General features: G+C 42.1%; 1 protein-coding gene across 1 annotated transcript in view; it reads right to left on the bottom strand.

Moving 5' to 3' along the window:
- The window catches only part of LOC136242444 (transient receptor potential cation channel subfamily A member 1-like), a 38272-nt gene extending 37315 nt beyond the window's left edge, over positions 1–957 (bottom strand). Inside the window, exon 1 of the mRNA XM_066033869.1 lies at positions 693–957. The gene's annotated coding sequence lies outside the window, so the exon portion shown is untranslated. The remainder of the gene's footprint in view (positions 1–692) is intronic.
- Between the last annotated feature and the right edge of the window lie 11919 nt (positions 958–12876).

Consider the following 12876-nt stretch of genomic DNA (forward strand, 5'->3'; position numbering starts at 1 on the left):
GCCAGCTAGGAGAGAATAAACGTCTTAATGATTAAGACAAAAATACATTACAAGCATTCAGGGGCCTAGACACAGGGGTACCATGTGCTGATGGATGAGTACAGGAGCCCACCTTAATAATCAGGACACCTTTTCCAGGTAGTCCCAAGGTAGTCTCGCGTGGCTAGACCGATTTTTTCCGTGTATTAGGTGGGGAAAAAAGGGTCTGGGGCAACTCCAATAGCTGTTTACTTCTGAGCCGTCCCCAGACGCTGGGGACGCTAATTGAATAACATTGGTCACAAAGGAGGTGCCATCATAGATATTAGAGAGAATGTACTCTAATATCTATGGTGCCATGACGTCAGTAAAACAATGAAGTATTCCTACACTCCTGCTCCGGTTGAGAGTCTTGTTATACGATGAGGATGAACTTTCAAGACGCTATGAAAGAGACATCGGAGCAAATTAGGATTCGTTTAAAGGATAAACAGATCCCGAGTTTACTTACTGACGTCATCGGCTCTTCCTTTGCGGCCAATGTTATTCAATTAGCGTCCCCAGTGTCTGGGGACGGCTCAGAAGTAAACAGCTATTGGAGTTGCACCAGACCCTTTTTTCCCCACCCAATACACGGAAAAAAGCGGTCTGGCCACGCGAGACTCAGTAGTCCCTATACAGGGTTCACTGTAATCCTCTAATACTAGCTATACCTGCATTCCATCCACTAGTATTTCGTTTTTCAGAACGTTCGCATCAATTTTTGACTCGATTGGCTGCGATTTTCGGCGGATGTTGCCTCCCTCCAATTCCGCTCCGACTGACGTCCTCCCCTTTTTCGTCACTTTGTGGCAGTTGTGAACTATTTGTCGAGTCATCAGCACGGCCATCAGCTTGAGTCTGTGTAGGAGTTGTAGCCATTTTACACGCAACTTTAGATAGCCTTATCACTACGCCAGTGTAGTAAAGATTTAATATTACAGGTTTTTGCAATTGAATTCGTCGCCTTTGCAATTGAATTCGTCCCGTTTGCAATTGAATTCGTCCCGTTTGCAATTGAATTCGTCGGTATTGCAATTGAATTCGTCGGTATTGCAATTGAATTCGTCCCGTTTGCAATTGAATTCGTCGGTTTTGCAATTGAATTCGTCGCTTTTGCAGTTGAATTAGTCGGTTTTGCAATAGAATTCGTCGCGTTTGCATTACAATTCGTCATAAACAAAACGGCTCCAAGAAACCAACCCGTTCATTAAGAGATGAACTATTTATGCCTTGGAGAGTTACACTTGAGACATTAGAAGGTAATTGAAGCTGGTAGTACGCGAAGTTGATAGCTGTCTGACAAGTTAATTAGCTTGCTCGCGAGTGACCACACCCATCGCGAATGGCGTAGTAGAGTTTGGAATGTTGTTGGAGAGGCTGTAGAGGAAGAATTATTGCCTTATAAAGAGTTGTTTACTACTGTTGTACTTGAACAAGTTCTTGTAGCAGCTGCTACATCATGTTTTCATGTTTGCTCCAGCTGCCATTCTTGTTATGGACGAATTTAACTGCAAAGGCGACGAATTCAATTGCAAAAGCGACGAATTCAATTGCAAACGGGACGAATTCAATTGCAAAACCGACGAATTCAATTGCAAACGGGACGAATTCAATTGCAAACGGGACGAATTCAATTGCAAAAGCGACGAACTCAATTGCAAACGGGACGAATTCAATTGCAAAGTCGCCGAATTCAATTGCAAAAACCTGTATAATATGCATGCACAGCTCACGTGCGCGCATACGCAGGTATACCGGAAGTATAGACTATAGTCTATATGTGACGTAAGACGTAAGTAAGGCTAGCACAGAGTAAGATGAACGTGTTGATGATTTGGATGATGAGGCATAATAAGAGAGATGATAATCAGTGTTGGGCAAGTTACTTTGTAAAAGTAGCGATTTCCAACCTACCAATTTTTCACACATATTTTTGCTTCTTAAATTATACACCTTCAATAAACGTTTCACAAGTTGCCGTTCCAGTAAATAGTAGCCAATGCTTCGTACTTTGTATTGCACTTTACTGGATTAAAATCCATGCGGTATTTATTGAAATACAGCAAATCAAAGTTTGAGAAAAAAAAATCCCCATAGGGAGCCCATACAAATAATTGCGTACGTAATTCTAATTGGAAGAATGTGGCACCTGTGATAGCCGAAGTTTCTGAGTGTTTCCGCGTGAATCTGCTGCTGATGAGGACGAAAAAAGTGGTTCTGGGCAAACCGTATATGCTGATTTCGATTTTGCCATGTGTTTTTTGATTGGAGGACGATTGATGTTGGATTACGATGGAAATATGGCCCTTTTAAAGGTAAATCGCCATCTAACAGTGCTCAGAATTCAGCATTACAATCACCCTGGACTTCAAGGCATCCCCCTGCATCGATGCAAGTATAGTTTGAAGGTGAGCAGTTTGTTGTCTTGCGCGGAATTGCAAAATAAGGTTCAAGGTTGAGCATAATCTTTTCAAAAGTGGAGACTGGCATGTGATACCAACCTTACATGGCTTCACACGTACCTGTTGTTATATTCTGGTGTATTTACTGCTGTTTTGATACATTTTATAGCAGCTTCAGTGATTGTAATTTTGATCAGAAACTATTTTTAATTTCTCTTTGTAGTATAGTGATGTCATTGTGTTATATAATAATTATCATCCTTAGTGCTTACAATGTGACAAATAAAGCTGAGCAATGTCCAAACAAATCTATTTTAAAAATAATGTTGCTCTTACAGTGTGTTATCTGATTGTTATGTTTCCGAAGTACGTGTTAATTGTGACTTGTGATGCCAGTACTTGCCATTTATAAAATATTACTGATTTGTCTAGTTAGTTATCCTTGAAATTGCATTAAGTACCTGTGTATACTTAGTATTACACAATACACACAGTTTTATTTGTGAATCACTTGTAATATTCTGAGTGGTCAGTCTACAAAGAAGTGGTCACTTTTGAGAGGTTTTACTTAGTTCATATGCTGTTCTTCATAAAATAGATATGTGGTGAAAATTTCATGTTGTTATTAGTTTCCTATCTAGATTTATGACACTTTGTGTATTGTGTTTGGTGCCATGCAATGTACATAAAAAGCATTGAAATGCTGTACACAAAAATCATCACACTTTCAACTTCTTTTCCTTATATCTTTTGATAGGAACCACTGATTGAGGTGGGGTTTGTACTAAAATGACCCTGACAAAATGCACAATATTTGTCATACCAATGAATGTATGGAATGTTAATTGTTTAATTTAGTTGGAAATCTCTAGTAAAAGTAACTAATTACATATTACATATTACTTGCAACTGAACTATTTAGTTACAGTTACATATTACCCATAAAATTACATATTATATTACTTTTTGTGTCCACAGCCTTAAGTTGTCACATGTGAAACTACCACCTTATCACGTGCCATGATGGCGTTGTTGGGCAATGTGCAAATCTTGGTTATAAGTAAGAAGCTGGTGAATAAGCTTCATTCAGTAGGCTTCATTACTTCGTTGTGGCTAGGCGTTACTCAGTGGATTACTAATGAGATTAGTAACTTCGTTACTTAAAATGAAGGTTAATAGCTTAACCGTGGTTAGCACACAAAGAATCACGCACGCCTCCAGCCAATCACGCACGTGATGCAGAATGCACCATTTGTTGACTCGTGTGATCGAACTTCAACTTGTCGTGCGTAAAAGTGTGAGATGGAGAACAATGACATTTCTATCTCACTGAAGCGGAACGATATCCTACAGTAGTTGCAAATTTGTTAAATTCTTTTTGTACAGATCAGGCTTTACAGGCTCCTTGAGCCTTCTTTACCTGTAATACTAATACTAATACTAATACTAGTAGGTTTTTGTCTCCCCATGAACCACTGTGACAGCCGTCAGATTGTAACCATAAAGAGGTTCAAGCAAGTTTCACTAGTGCTCTGGCCGTGGTGGCACTGATACACACAAACAGATCAACAACTGATTCTATCGATCGATCCCCCAGTATTGTCTCGCCGGGTGAGTTGTCACCTACCACCGGAAGTCCCCACAAACCAGTCACCGGTTTAATACCGTGCCTCCTCCCTTCACGGGAGTGAAATATAGTAAATCCTGGAGATAGGTGTAGAGGGTACCTGGCCTGTTAGGGTAAGGTAGGAATTTTCTTTTTAAAGGAATTTAGGCATGAGCTGACCACAAATTAAATTGGATTCCACATTTTTTGTATGTTTTTAGCCCGTAGGAGGGAATAAAATAAAGGGGATGTTAGCTAGGCTTGGTTCAGTGAGGGACAGGTGGATTGGCAGCTACATCAGTAGCACTCAACATGAGCTACGTCGGTAGCACTCATAGACATGAGCTACGTCGGTAGCACTCAGACATGAGCTACGTCGGTAGCACTCACAGACATGAGCTACGTCGGTAGCACTCAGACATGAGCTACGTCGGTAGCACTCACAGACATGAGCTACGTCGGTAGCACTCACAGACATGAGCTACGTCGGTAGCACTCACAGACATGAGCTACGTCGGTAGCACTCACAGACATGAGCTACGTCGGTAGCACTCAGACATGAGCTACGTCGGTAGCACTCACAGACATGAGCTACGTCGGTAGCACTCACAGACATGAGCTACGTCGGTAGCACTCACAGACATGAGCTACGTCGGTAGCACTCACAGACATGAGCTACGTCGGTAGCACTCAGACATGAGCTACGTCGGTAGCACTCACAGACATGAGCTACGTCGGTAGCACTCACAGACATGAGCTACGTCGGTAGCACTTACAGACATGAGCTACGTCGGTGGTAGCACTCACAGACATGAGCTACGTTGGTAGCACTCACGCATAAGTTGTATCACTACATATCACAATGAGCAATGTTGGAAGCATTCAAATGGGGTAAGTTGGTACTTAAACATGGGCTACATCTCACAATGTGAGCTACGTCGGTAGCACTCAAACATGAGCTACGTCGGTAGCACTCACAGACATGAGCTAAGTCGGTGGTAGCACTTTCAGACGTGAGCTACATCTCATGCATAAACTGTATCACTACATATCACAATGTGAGCTACGTTGGTAGCACTCACGCATCAATTACGCCGATAGTACTCAAACAGGAGCTACGTCGGTAGCACTCAAACATGAGCTACGTTGGTAGCACTCAAACATGAGCTACGTCAGTAGCACTCAAACATGAGCTACGTCAGTAGCACTCAAACATGAGCTACGTCGGTAGCACTCACAGGCATGAGCTACATCGGTGACACTTAAAGACATGAGCTACGTCGGTAGCGCTCACTGACATGAGCTACGTTGGTGGTAGCATTCACAGACATGAGCTACGTTGGTAGCACTTACACACATGAGCTACATCTCATGCATAAGCTGTATCACTACATATCACAACGTGAGCAATATTGGAAGCACTCAAATGGAGTAAGTTGGTACTTAAACATGAGCTACATCTCACAATGTGAGCTATGTCGGTAGCACTCAAACATGAGCTACGTCGGTAGCACTCACAGACATGAGCTACATCGGTGGTAGCACTCTCAGACGTGAGCTACATCTCAGGCATAAGCTGTATCACTACATATCACAATGTGAGCAATATTGGAAACACTCAAATGGGGTAAGTTGGTACTTAAACATGGGCTACATCTCACAATGTGAGCTATGTTGGTAGCACTCACGTATCAATTACGCCGAGAGTACTCAAACATGAGCTACGTCGGTAACACTCAAACATGAGCTACGTTAGTAGCACTCAAACATGAGCTACGTCAGTAGCACTCACAGTCATGAGATATGTCGGTGGCACTTACAGACATGAGCTACGTCGGTAGCACTCACTGACATGAGCTACGTCGTGGTAGCATTCACAGACATGAGCTACGTTGGTAGCACTCACACATGAGCTACATCTCATGCATAAGCTGTATCACTACATATCACAATGTGAGCAATATTGGAAACACTCAAATGGGGTAAGTTGGTACTTAAACATGGGCTACATCTCACAATGTGAGCTACGTCAGTAGCACTCACGCATCAGTTACATCGATAGTACTCAAACATGAGCTACGTCAGTAGCACTCAAACATGAGCTACGTCGGTAGCACTCAAACATTAGCTACATCGGTAGCACTCAAACATGAGCTACATCGGTAGCATTCAAACATGAACTACATCAGTAGCACTCAAACATGAGCTACTTGGGTAGCACACACATGAGCTACATCAGTAGCACTCACATGAGCTATGTCAGTAGTTGAGCTACATCGGTAGCACTCAATCTGTCATTAACATCGAGACATGAGCTGTCAGCAACACTCAGTCATGAGCTGTCAGCAACGCTCAGTCATGAGCTACATCAGTAGTAGCCAACATGAGCTATGGTGGTAGTACCGAAATGAGGTAAGTTGGTACTCAAACATGAGTTATATATCACAACGTGAGCTACGTCGGTAGCACCCAAACATGAGCTATATCAGTAGCACTCACACATGAGGTACATCGGTATCACTCAGTTGGTATTACGCAAACATGAGATGTGTCAGTAGTACTTTAACATGAACTATGTTGGTAGTACTGAAACAAGGTAACTTGGTACTCAGACGTGAGCTATATATCACAATGTGAGTTACGTCAGTGGCACTCAAACATGAGCTACGTCAGTAGCACCCACACATGAGCTACGTTGGTAGCACTCACATGAGCTATGTCAGTAATACTCAAACATGAGCTGTATCAGTAGTACTCAAACATGAGCTATGTTGGTACTACTGAAATGAGGTAAGTTGGTACTCGAACATGAGCTACATATCACATTGTGAGCTATGTTGGTAGCACTCACACATGAGCTACATTGGTAGCACTCAAACATGAGCTACCTCGGTAGTACTCAAACATGAGCTACGTCAGTAGCACTCAAACATGAGCTACATCGGTAGCACTCACACATCAGTAAATTCGCACACCCAACTGTGCAATATCTTGAGTGAATGAGATATACGCACTGGCTTAACAAGATATACGCACTGGTACCACTCAAACACGAGCTATGTCGGTAGCACTCAAACACGAGCTGCATCAGTAGCACTCACACATGAGCTACGTTGGTAGCACCCACATTCACTAGTACACAAACCTGAGCTACGTTGGTAGCACTCAATATGTCAGTAATACCCAGACATGAGCTGTCAGCAACACTCAGTCATGAACTACATCAGTAGTAGCCAGACATCAGCTATGCTGGTAGTACTGAAATGAGGTAAGATGATACTCAAACATGAGTTATATATCACGATGCGAGCTGTGTTGGTAGCACTCACACAGGAGCTATGTCAGTAACAATTAAACATGAGCTATATATGTTGGCTGAAATGAGGTAAGTTAGTACTCAGACATGAGCCACATATCACAAGGTAAGCTACGTTGGTAGCACTCACACATGAGCTACGTTGGTAGCACTCAAACATGAGCTACGTTGGTAGCACCCAAACATGAGCTACGTCGGTAGCACTCAAACATCAACTACGCCATTAGCACTCAAACATAAGCTACGTCGGTAGCACTCACACATGAGCTACGTATGTCGGTAGCACTCACACAAGCTATGTCAGTAGTACTCAAACCTGAGCTACGTCAGTAGCACTCAACAGGTCAGTAACACCCAGATACAAGCTGTCAGTAACACTCAGACATGAGATACATCGGTAGTAGCCAGTGTTGGGAGTAACGCGCTACTTATGTAACGCGTTACGTAATATTATTACTTTTGTGGTAACAAAGTAATATAACGAAATACGCTATAAAAACAGGTAATATAATGCAAGCTACTTTACTTACAAATGTAACGCGTTACCTAAGTAATATAGTTACTGTAACGAATCTAATATTACGTAATATTATTACTACAAGTAACGAAGTTACTAATCTCGTTAGTTATCCTCTGAGTAATGCCTAGCCACAGCGAAGTAACGAGGCCTACTGAATGAAGCTTATTCACCAGCTTCTTACTTATAACTAAAATTTGCATATTGTCCAACAGCGCAATCATGTCACGTGATAAGGTGGTAGTTTCACACGTGACAGTTTAAGGCTGTGGACACAAAGTAATATAATATGTAATATTATTACAGTTACTTTATTTTATGGGTAATATGTAACTGTAACTAAATAGTTCAGTTGCAAGTAATATGTAATATGTAACTAGTTACTTTTACAAAGTAACTTGCCCAACACTGGTAGTAGCCAAACATGAGCTATGCCGGTAGTATTAAAATGAGGTAAGTTTGGATTCAAACATGAGCTACACATCACAATGTGAGCTACGTTGGTAGCACTCACACAGGAGCTATGTCGGTAGAACTCAAATGAGCTATGCCGGTACGGTAGCACTCAAACACAAGCTACGTCGGTAGCACTCAAACTTGAGCTACAGTGTATGTTGGTAGTACTGATACGAGGTAAGTTGGTACTCGAACACGAGCTACATATCACAACGCGAGATATGTTACACATGAGCTATGTCGGTAGCACTCAAACATGAGCTACGTCGGGAGCACTCAAACATCAGCTACACCGGTGGCACTTATACATGAGCGGCATCAGTAGCACTCACATGAGCTATGTCGGTAGTACTCAAACATGAGCTACGTCAGTAGCACTAAAACATCAGCTACGCCCGCATCATTTAAATATGAGCTATGTCGGTAGCACTCACACATGAGCTACGTCGGTAGCACTCACATGAGCTATGCCAGTAGTACTCAAACCCGAGCTATGTCGGTAGCACTCAATATGTCACTAACACTCAGACATGAGCTACATCAGTAGTAGCCAGACATAAGCTATGTTGGTATTATACTGAAACGAAGTAAGTTGGTACTCAAATATGAGTTACATCTCACAATGTGAGCTATGTTGGTAGCACTCACATGTGCTACATCAGTAACGCTCAAACATGAGCTACATCGGTAGCACTCAGATTTGAGCTACGTTGGCAGTACTCAAACACGAGCTACGTCCATAGCACTCGAACATGAGCTACATCCGTAGCACTCAAACATGAGCTACGTCAGTAGCATTCAAACATGAGCTACGTCAGTTGCACTCAAACATGAGCTACATTGGTATTACCCAGATATGAGCTACGTTGGTAGATCCCATACATGAGCTGTGTCGGTAGCACTCAGATGATGGAAGTTGGCAGCACTCAATTATGAGTGATGTCAATAGCACTCACACACGAGCTATCTCAGTAGCACTCGGACATGAGCTACATTGGTAAACGGGGGCTACATCAGCGCTCAAACAAGGGCTACACTGGTAGCACTCAAACATGAACTATCTACAAATGAGCTACCTCGGTAGTACTTGTAAGTTGTAACATGAGTTACGTCAGTAGCACGCAAATATGAGCTACACACAAACATGGTCATAAGCTACCTCAGTAGTACTTGTAACATGAGTTATGTCAGTAACACGCAAACATGAGCTACATCAGTAGCACTTCTAAGATGAGTAGCACCTGACTGCATCAACCACAGACATGCAAGTTGGGGGCTCATAGTCACACATCAGCAATGTCGATCGGTAGCACCTGCCGCATTAAATGGGACAACTACATTGCAAGCACACATCTATTATGTGTGTCTGATTGCATCAATTGCAGTAAATATATGACAGCTACTTTGGTAACTCAGTACACTCACACTCAGCAATGCTGGTAACACCTGCAGCTGACTGCAGTAAATGTGACACTGCTGGTAGTGCTCTTCAGTCACGTTTGCTACGGCATTAGTACCTGGGTGCATCAATCCCAGTAAAATTAATGTGGATATCACAGTACAGTCACACATGACACATCAGCTACCCAATTATCAATCACAGTCAATGCGTCCTGTCATCACACATCTACACGGCAGCTATATTGCAGGCATCAGCTGCAGTTGAGGTGACTACTACATCAGCAACACTATACAGTCAACGTCTGTCTACATCAGTGGCAAAAAATTGGGACAGCTATACATTATTACCATGCACTGTAACTACAGCCACATATCAGCTATATCGTTAGCACGGGACCAGGTCACAACGAGGTGGCAGAAACATCAGCACAGTAACTATACCTCAGCTATGTCATCACCAGACTGCACCATGATCAGCTGCAGTGAACAAGACAGCTAGACCAGTAACATTGTACAGTTTATACTGTTAGCATCAGACTATATCAATTACAGAGGAGGTGGCATCAGACCATATCAATTACAATAAAGGTGGCAGAAACATCTGGCCTTTCTATGCTGGTCAGTATCAACAACCATTACCTAATTGCAGCTCCTAACGGAGCTGCTGGCATGGTTTGCACTGAGGTGGCCAGGTCAACCACAAATAGGTAGACACACGTGCTAACACTTAACGGCGCCTATCAAAGTTGACAAGACCTCATCTGGGCAACAGGAAAACTAAGCTCAAACAACATCATTTTACACTTCAACTAGCCATTTAGTTATAACCCATACTACCCCTTATGGGCTTTCTTTGGGCTATGGAACTCTCGCCCAGATAGGCTCGAGTTAGCTGCAGGGGCCAAAAATCCAACATCGAGTCATACAGATTACAACAAAGGCTCGAAAAGCAGCTACGCGCCTGCCACCGACCTGCGCTGATAGGGGATCACGTGACACCGGATCACGTGATGAAACAACCTGACCACCTGCCAAAAATATAAATGTTCATACCACCAACATCAACAACTACAAAACGTGATTCGACAAATGTGCTAAATGAAGGTTAATAGCTTAACCGTGGTTAGCACACAGAATCACGCACGCCTCCAGCCAATCACGCACGTGATGCAGAATGCGCCATTTGTTGACTCGTGTGATCGAACTTCAACTTGTCGTGCGTAAAAGTGCCCTGCCCACTCCCAACCCTGTTCTACAAATTCCACCACATACTCCCTTACTCCTAATAGACAAGGAATAAGGTGAAAGGTCAGACCCCTTCTCCACAGCACGGGCTATGGAACTCTCGCCCAGATAGGCTCGAGTTAGCTGCAGGGGCCAAAAATCCAACATCGAGTCATACAGATTACAACAAAGGCTCGAAAAGCAGCTACGCGCCTGTCACCGACCTGCGCTGATAGGGGATCACGTGACACCGGATCACGTGATGAAACAACCTGACCACCTGCCAAAAATATAAATGTTCATACCACCAACATCAACAACTACAAAACGTGATTCGACAAATGTGCTAAGTAATAATATTACGTAATATTAGACTCGTTACAGTAACTATATTACTTAGGTAACGCGTTACATTTGTAAGTATAGTAACTTGAGTTATATTACTTGTTTTTATAGCGTATCATTTTCGTTATATTACCAAAAGTAATAATATTATGTAACGCGTTATATAAGTAATGCGTTACTCCCAACACTGATTGATAATGCTTTTGATGCAGAAAGAGTTTGTCCAATTCCAAGAAAAGGCCGGTTGTCCATTTGCAGTCACATGCCCACTTTATGTTAAATCTCCATTCAACTTGTACAGGTACTACAAAATATTTGCTACCCGTACTTTCGGAGCTGGTAGCTAGCTATATTAAAAAAATAAAATGTATAGCTAGCTAGCACAAATAGAATACAAAGACTAATTACAAGCTACCAAACTAAACTACATACAAGCTACACCTACTTGTTGATATAGCTAAAGGTAACTATATTCCTCAATAAGTGACACAGTACCAATTGCTATCAATACATGATTTAATCTAGATGTGCTAATGGAGATATTCATGTCAATGGCGTATATACAACATTCCACATTAACAGAAAAGAAGGAAAGACATGCATATACAGTTACAGCAGTTGTGCAAGCAACACAATAACACTGCATGGTGTCACATCTGTGGCTTTATACTGGGGAATGAAGGGAGCCACAGCACTGTAAGATGACATCACTACAAAATAATAATGGTGAGGAGTCAGTGGGTTTGAACTTAGTAAGATTGTTATTGTTATTGTTATTAGTGCTTACAGTGACCAGCACTGAAGGTCCGACAGCAACATGTGCTGCAGCCTTAGGATTAAGATGTTTAGGATCCCAGCTGTTTGGTTGTTCAGCACGTGCTTAGACTTCACGCTACTAGAACTAAGATCAAGTCACTAGCTCATTCAGCAAATTTAGTGCCAAAATTCTGACTTCATGTATTTACAAGCTATATAGTCTCCTCATGTGGGATAACAATTCCAATACTTCAGTACCAATATGACCTACTCAGTGCACGCGTTTACTGCAATGCCATCTTCTGCATTGCTTCAATCCACAACAAATGTTTGTGAAACCTTGCAGTAGATGGTATTTATGTTCATCATTCAGGCCGATGGGGTAGCCAGCGCTCACGCAAAAACCCAACATGGTGTACGAGAGTCCCAATATTTAAGTAATTGAACACATATTTCTGCATTATTTCAATAAACATTTCATGTATTTATATGTATTTATAATTGGATTTTTCAGATAGTATACGAGAGTCCCAAGACGTTAGCTACCCCTTGATTCAGGCAAAGCTGCATGACTGTAACAAGTAGTTCATTGGGGTTTAATTGTGGAGCATGTGTGTGAAGATTGTATGAAGCTGCTTTTCCCTGACTAAATATTTTTTTATAAATTTCATAGCAATGTGCAGTATGGTCATCTGGCACTAGCTATATAGTGGATCCTTGTCATCATCTCATCAGTGGTTTCTGTGCCATCAGATGCCATCTAGCTCATTCTTGTGAGTCTCATCACATACTTAATTAATACTGATAGATTTTCACCATTAGAATTTTTCAA

This window comes from Dysidea avara, chromosome 13 (assembly GCF_963678975.1).
Source record: "Dysidea avara chromosome 13, odDysAvar1.4, whole genome shotgun sequence".
Classification (NCBI taxonomy): Eukaryota; Metazoa; Porifera; class Demospongiae; order Dictyoceratida; family Dysideidae; genus Dysidea; species Dysidea avara.